The sequence below is a fragment of the Ursus arctos genome, unplaced genomic scaffold (genome assembly GCF_023065955.2).
Source record: "Ursus arctos isolate Adak ecotype North America unplaced genomic scaffold, UrsArc2.0 scaffold_3, whole genome shotgun sequence".
Lineage (NCBI taxonomy): Eukaryota > Metazoa > Chordata > Mammalia > Carnivora > Ursidae > Ursus > Ursus arctos.
Genome location: NW_026622985.1, coordinates 73,518,102 through 73,525,500, shown reverse-complemented (window position 1 = coordinate 73,525,500; position 7,399 = coordinate 73,518,102).

Genomic DNA, 7,399 nt, shown 5'->3' with positions numbered 1-7,399 from the left:
CCCATTACACCAAGGGCCCACAGCTGCACAACAACAAATCTAGTGAAACTTTCAACCATTTCCTCTTCCAAAACTGAGCTCGGGGAGGCAAGAATCAGATCTCTGTAGTTCATAAATATTCCTAGTATGGGGTCTTCTAGACTACCATATTCAATAATTAGATAAATATGGGTTAAAATATCTCCTTATGAATGTCTTCTGTAAATAATCAAAGAGTGTAATAAACAAATAGTTACTACTTGAGCTCTGGATGACAAAGAGAAAATAAAAGTATTCCCCTCTTTGTCCTCTGATTTCCAGAAAATTTACAGATACATACAGTCTCTATGTGATATTCTTGTATGTATATGCAGGCAATGAATTTATTGTGGAGGAATGTGGGATGTGGTCAGTTTTCGGGGGATTGAAGGATGGCGCTTGGTACGTAAGAAATCAATTTAGAATGATCTGCTTATATACCTCTATAACCACATGACTTAGTAAATTACAGAATGACCTTATGGGCAACACCGATATTATGATACGGGTACTGGGAATTGGTTAAGGGTATGAACTTTGCTGTCAAACCACTTGGACACCTGTCCTGTTCCGCTCTTTAGTAGCTAGGGATGGTGGTGATTTAGTTTCTCTAAACTCAGTTTTATCATTCGCGATGGCAGTGCCTACTTCGTAGGGCCATGAGCATTGCATAAAGGGTTGCCTTTAAGTGCTTAGCAAAGTGGTCTATATATGTTAGCCCTTGATGATATTAGGTTCTGGGCCATTTCTTGCATTCACTGAACTAGAAAATTTGTTTTGATGGACTTCAGTGTGCTTCCATTTTCCAGGTCCTGCAGTAAATTAAAAAAACAAAACAAAACACTCAACGTAAGACCAGGATAAGCTAAACAGAAATACAGCTAGTTTCCAAACCAATTAGACCAAGGGAAACTGTGATATTAAAGGAAATGTAATGGGAAATATTCTCCAGAACTTCCATGGTGCTTGGAAAGTAGGCAAAGGTGATAGCATCAGAGGAAGGTAATCCAGAGAAGATTACCTTCGCAGGACAAAAACAGTAATTTCAGGTGATTTTAACCAATCTCTAAAGTCTCTTTTTCGAGATTGCCACTATGAGAAGTGTGGAAATGGTTATAAAGTTGTTGTTTTGTTTTTGTTCTTGTTTTTGTTTTCACTTCTGCCTGTAGAAGCTGGTTGCTATGAGCTAGGAAAAGAGGCAGGAGTAGTGAAGAGATAATAAGAAAGGATGGAAAGGGTGAGGGGAAAACTTGATTCACTCTATATTATTGTAAGCTTGTGACAGCAGGCTCACTTGTTTAAAAAAGTAGACAAGATTAGGGAAAAGGGGAAAAAAAAAAAGAACCAGCATTTATGAATCAACTACTATGTGCTAAGCACTCAGCGAGGTGCCTTATTTATATGATTTTACTTAATCCTTTCATTAATCCCAGAATAGGGTGAGTTTTCCTGGGGTAACAACTCAGTGGCTTAAAACAGCAAGATTTTAGATCCACGTAATTCTCAAAGGCAGCTCCTCTCCCTGTGGTGGCTCAGACTTGGGACCCCATATCCTCTCAATACATGTTTCCAAGATGGCCCCAGAAAAGAAATATTCTTCTGTAAAGTTTCACAATGCCAATTAATACTTCTTCCCAGAAATGACATGTTACTTCTCCTCATATTTCTTTGGCCAAAGCAAGTTACAACACCCTGCATCACCTCAACAGGCAAGAGAATGCAATTCTCCACTGTGCCCCAAAGCACAAGACCCAGAAGTTCTGGTGCAGAGCGTTGATGTCTATCAAGAAAGAGGGCTTCTTATTTTGAAGATGAGGAATTTGAGAATCAGCGATATTAACAACTTTGGCAAAACCACTGTGTTCTTAGAATGGTGGTATTGGAATGTCAGACTCCTCAATCTCTACTCTCTCCGTCGCATGACTTTACCTCACATACACTCCCTTTCATATTTACATTAATGTGACACACAGAACACATTCTCCACTTAAATCAATGCAGCATTGTAAGCTATTCCAGAGCTGGCCACATGCAAATAACAGCAATCATTATTATAACAACTCCTAATAACATCCTCATGTATTTTGGAGGGAGGTATTTTTACCCGTTGATAATAAAATAAAATATTTTCAACTTTGCAGTGTCGGTGCATTTTTTTGTTGCTTTGTTTTTTGTTTTCCAGAGGGTTTTCGCCCTCAGGTGTCCAGAAGAAACCTCTCTCGTGCACTTACAGCATAGTGAAATCCATGGCATGCAGTTCAAAGAAAGTGCACCAATTAGGCTAAGATCATTTTCCATATTCAAGGAAGCCTTCTCCACATTTGAACATGGTCTATGGATCAGTGAAGATATTAGTTCAAAGGGACTAGTCAGTTTAGTGAAATAAGTACCTTGGTTACCCATTAAATTTGCCTTTGTAAATAAAGTACACTGAGTTTCCCTTTGATCTTATGAAGATAGTTCAGCATGCTATACATAGCACAGAGATGAAAGTAGACAAGCCTGCTTAAAATGAAATATGCCACCGAGTGATATAAAGCTTTCAAACTCTTTTGAGCAGAAGCAGAAGTAATCTTGTAAGTAATATCCTTTCTTTGCAATATTTTCCTCGGGCATTCGGCATTAATTTCAGGTTATTTTTGGTTAATATGAATCAACAATGGGCACTGCAAGGAAAATGTTATAAAATATTAGGCATAAATATGATCAGTGATTTATGATAGGCTGTTTCTATCTGTTTCCATTTCTTGAAAATTACATATACCTTTCATATTATTTCATCAAGAATCCCATGTCACTGTCCTCCCTGGGCAGGGCATCAAATTTTTTAAATTTAATCAAAATGCCTCTATATTCTTATATTTTATCGTCCCTGGCTGGCTGATATGACTTGTCATTATTGGTACAGGATGGTGCATTTAAAAAATAGAAAATAGGGAAAGTTAGATTGTTGTATTTTCCATTTCAATGACCCGTTCCTAGCTTCAGGTAGATTTCTGGTGCACTTCCTTCCTCAAATGTCAAGTTTTATCCTAGTTTTTAACAAATTCAGGCCAAGGTTTTTGCCAATATTTAGCTTATATTCTGAGAGCTGGCATTATAATAGAGGATTTGAGCCCGAAGGAATAAATCCTTATTGGAAGAATTTTCAATACAGGCAATAGATGAGGTGCAAAAGAGGCCTGGATTGTGCACAGCAAGTGGCTCCCACCAGCATTCTTTTTTTTTTTTTTCCCTTAAGTGATCTCTACACCCCATGTCAGGCTCGAACTCACAACCTGTAGATCAAGAGTCATGCACCGTACAGACTGAGCCAGCCAGGTGCCCCTCCCACTGGCAGTCTTACCACATGTGTGGGAAGATGACCCTGGATGAGGGATATACATAATATGTATGATAATTCCTACTCCTGTTTTGCGGCAGTCTGATTTTATAGACTTCTTAAAAGTTTGTTGAAGAAACCTTATTTTTTTGCAACCCTAAATTATTTATAAGGTTTGGGCTTTCAGTATTTACATGACTGCATTTTTATTTGATAATTTAAAAATGTATCTACTTTTCAACTGAGTCATTACCATAAGCAATGTTTTCCATTTTTTGTTTAGAAGTTATTTTGAATAAATAAATTATGTCCATATTTGATGATATGTTTCTTGAATATTAAAATAAATTTCTCTCTCGATGTTTTAATTAGAGAAAAATTATACAAAGATAAACACAGAATTATATTTCTGTATCTGTAAGACAGATATGGTAGACAGAATAATAGCCACCCAAAGATGTTTTGGTTCTAATTCCTAGAACCTCTGACTATATTACCTGACATGAATAAGGAGACTTTGAAGATATGATTAATCTTAAAGACCTTGAAATGGGGAAATTATCCTGGATTATATAGGTGGGCGCAACCTGATCACTTGAGTCTTTACTAGGACTTTGCAGGCTGAGGAGAGAACCAGAGGGAAGAATGGGGAGAGAGACAGAAGAAGGGGGCCATAAGCAAGTATGGATGGTCTCTAGAAGCAACGAAAGATAAAGAAATACGCCATCTTCAGAGCCTCCAGAAAGGAATGCAGTCCTGCAAGCATCTGGATTTCAAGCATCTGGTGAGACCGTGTTGGACTTCTGAGCTCCAGGGCTGTAATAAATCGCTGCCGTTTTAAGCCACTTCGTTTGCGGTAACTTGTGACAGCAACAATGGGAAAATCATGCAGATTTGGGTACCAGGAGCGAGGCTTGAACCCATGCAGCGCACAGTATACCAAGTATCACCTTTTCATTAATTAGAGAAAAACACGTGCCTCGAAATGCAATTAAATAATTGAATCCAAAACACACAGCTACATACAAAACTTCATTCAATAACTTTTTGCGAGCAGCAGTTCTGTTTCTTTTTGGATCTCAATGAAAATAGCTTTATTGACTTTTCCAATTATATTCATAACCTAAGAACATTAACTCAGAAAAAAAAACACAAACAAACCAAAAACCGTGTGAAATCTCATTATCTCAAGAAATCCTCCATTAACGTTTTAATGATTGTTATTTCACACATCTCTCCTTTTATACATATATGCACGCACATAAAATTTTACATAAATAGAATCATACGCTTGCCACTTTTATCACGCATAAGTGACCTTTTCTTTGAAATGTATGGTTCATATACAAAAATATTAAGACACATAACTCATGTATACATGACAATAATAAACATCTGCGTACCCACCACTCAGATTAAGGAATCGAACGTTCACAGTATTTAGAAAGTCCCCTGTGCCCCTTCCCAATTGCATTTCCCTTCCTCTTCTCCCATTAGTAACTACATTTCTTTTACTTTTATACAAATCTTCCTTCTCTTAAAAAAATAGATTCAGCACCTATGTCTTTATTCCTAAGCAATTATTTTTCAGTTTTGAAAAACTGAGCAGCAAAGCAGATGTATCTGTAAAAAGAAAGCAATTACTGCCATTAAATGAAAGTTCCCAGGAGGATATACACAGAGAAGAAGCTCTCCATCTCACAGAGCAGTTTTAGCTCCACAGAATCTATTATGATTTTCCTGGGGACTAGGTCATCCTTCATGAATTTGGAATTGAGAGGATTAAGATTGAGTTATAATGGATCACAGCAGAGACACGCAAAGAGCGTTTAGAAAGGCAGAATAACTTCCAGGCCCCATGGAACTTGACATCAACCTGATTTAATATATTAACAGGAAAAATAAAAAACAAAAGCAAAATAAAACCCAACCACCAGCAAATGCGAAAAGGGACTGATCTGCAATAGAAGCATGGGAAGATGAGAATCCCAGAGGTATGTGCTCGCAGTGCTTAGCCTGACTCCATCAGGGGCAGAAGTAGTCCTGGTCCAGGTATACAAACAATCCTTTCCTGGTCCTGTGGCATTTCAGATCACTCCTTCCTGGGGAGATGGATGTCACCAAGGCTTGGGGAGCGTTTATTCCCCAATCTTTCTGTGGAAGGATTCCCTAAGAGGAGCACTCCTGGCTCTTCTTTCCCCTGTGTACCCACCCCTTCCAGCAGAAGAAACATCTTATCTAGTAAATGGAATGTGGAAGAGAGAAATGGTACACTGCCTTTCTCTCTCTCTCTCTCTCTCTCTCAATCTCTTCCCTCTTTGGAAACCAGCCTTCCCACAGGATGCATGCATTTTGGTCTCTCTACTTCCCTGTAGTCAGGGGCCTGGCTATGGGGGTAACAGGGATCAAGCAGTGGGACTAATAACAGGGCTAGCTGGTCTAATTCAATGAAGAAATATCACCAAATGCACTTAGTTGCATAGCTAAAGCCGTGTCTCTAGCCTTCATCAGAACTCCATCTGTTTGATTCCATATTTGCCTTATAATTGGTACCAAATTTTGGGGTAAGAAGGGATGTTATCTATTAGGCTCCTCTAAACCCTGGCAGGTAGATGAGATTTTCTCATGCTGATGTCATTAATCATCCAAATCATATATTTAATTTCTCTTGTTCTGATTCATACTCACCAGGCAACTTTCAGGTAATAACTCACCTCTTTGTGAGGCCTGATTAAAGGAAGATAATGTGTACCCCAGAGGATTTTAAGTGTCTGGCTTCCTGGCCAGTCCTACTTCTCCTTGTAAATTGATACACTGGCATGTTGTTTTGCTGCTTCACTTTTGTGAGCCCAGTTACTGCGCGTCTGCCCTTAAGAGACGAGTCTGTCAATAGAACGACCTTGGACATTGCGAGCAAAATAGTCAGACGAAGAAAGCTCCAAGACATTTCAGGATTCGATCCAGTATGGTTTTAATACCAGGAAGAGTTGGGTGGTTTGATTAACGTGAGAAAATGCAGGAATGCCTTACATTCAAATCTCTTTACACCTAGATGTGAACACATTTTACTTGTCTTAAGAACCAAGGAAAGCGAAATCCAATTAAGAGGCATGGCCACCTGGGTGGGACTTATAGACTCTAACCTGACTTGAAAATTAGATAATGATGTGATTCACTTCTAATGGTTATGAACCACAGGATGTTTTCTTCTTTCACTTTTAAAGTCCTTATTATAGTCTGTTATATTCTACAGGGTTCATTATGTTCCATCCCTGCCCCAGACAGGATCCAGTCTTATCACAGGACTAGCCTCAGTTCATTGAGATGGCGAGAAGGCAGCTCCAAAAGTTATGTGGGGATTTAACCCCTAAAATTTTGTGAGATGGTAGGTTTCCTTTGTGGAAAAGAATGGTACATATCTAGGAAGATTTAGAATTAATTGTAGAAATGTTTTAAAGATCCAAACCTAAGATTATTATTTTCACATTAATTAAAGTGTGCATACTTGTGATATTAAATATTGTAATGTATGAGACTTTAACCTGTACACCATTTAAAAATGGCTGATTAAAAACTGATTTATAATTGCACATCTAGACCGAATATAGAATATAATTAATTTTATATACAGTACTTGAACATTTAAGAAAACTTACAGGAAACCATTTTTAAAGTTTCATTTGTTAATTTTATAAGTATTGCTTAAATACTTGAGAAAGTTTGTTAGATGATTTATTTATGTATTGGAAGAAATTGAGTGTGTTAAATGTATTAATGCAGTTTAAAATGTTAAAAGTAGTTTAATTAACAAGGTTTATAACTCATTTTAGATAGTAATAAAGGCTTCCTTTAAAGTGTGAAAATTTGCTAGCTTTCTACATGGGATAATAAGGTTTATAAAACGAACTGACAACAGTAAAGAAGAACTAATCCTTTTTTCCTTGTAACTATAATAAATTGAATATTTAAAAAACTAACAGCCTATTAATGATTTTTCCCCCCACATAAAAACCAGTCTGGAGGAAACAAAACTCTTATTTAATAGAAATAACTTTTAGT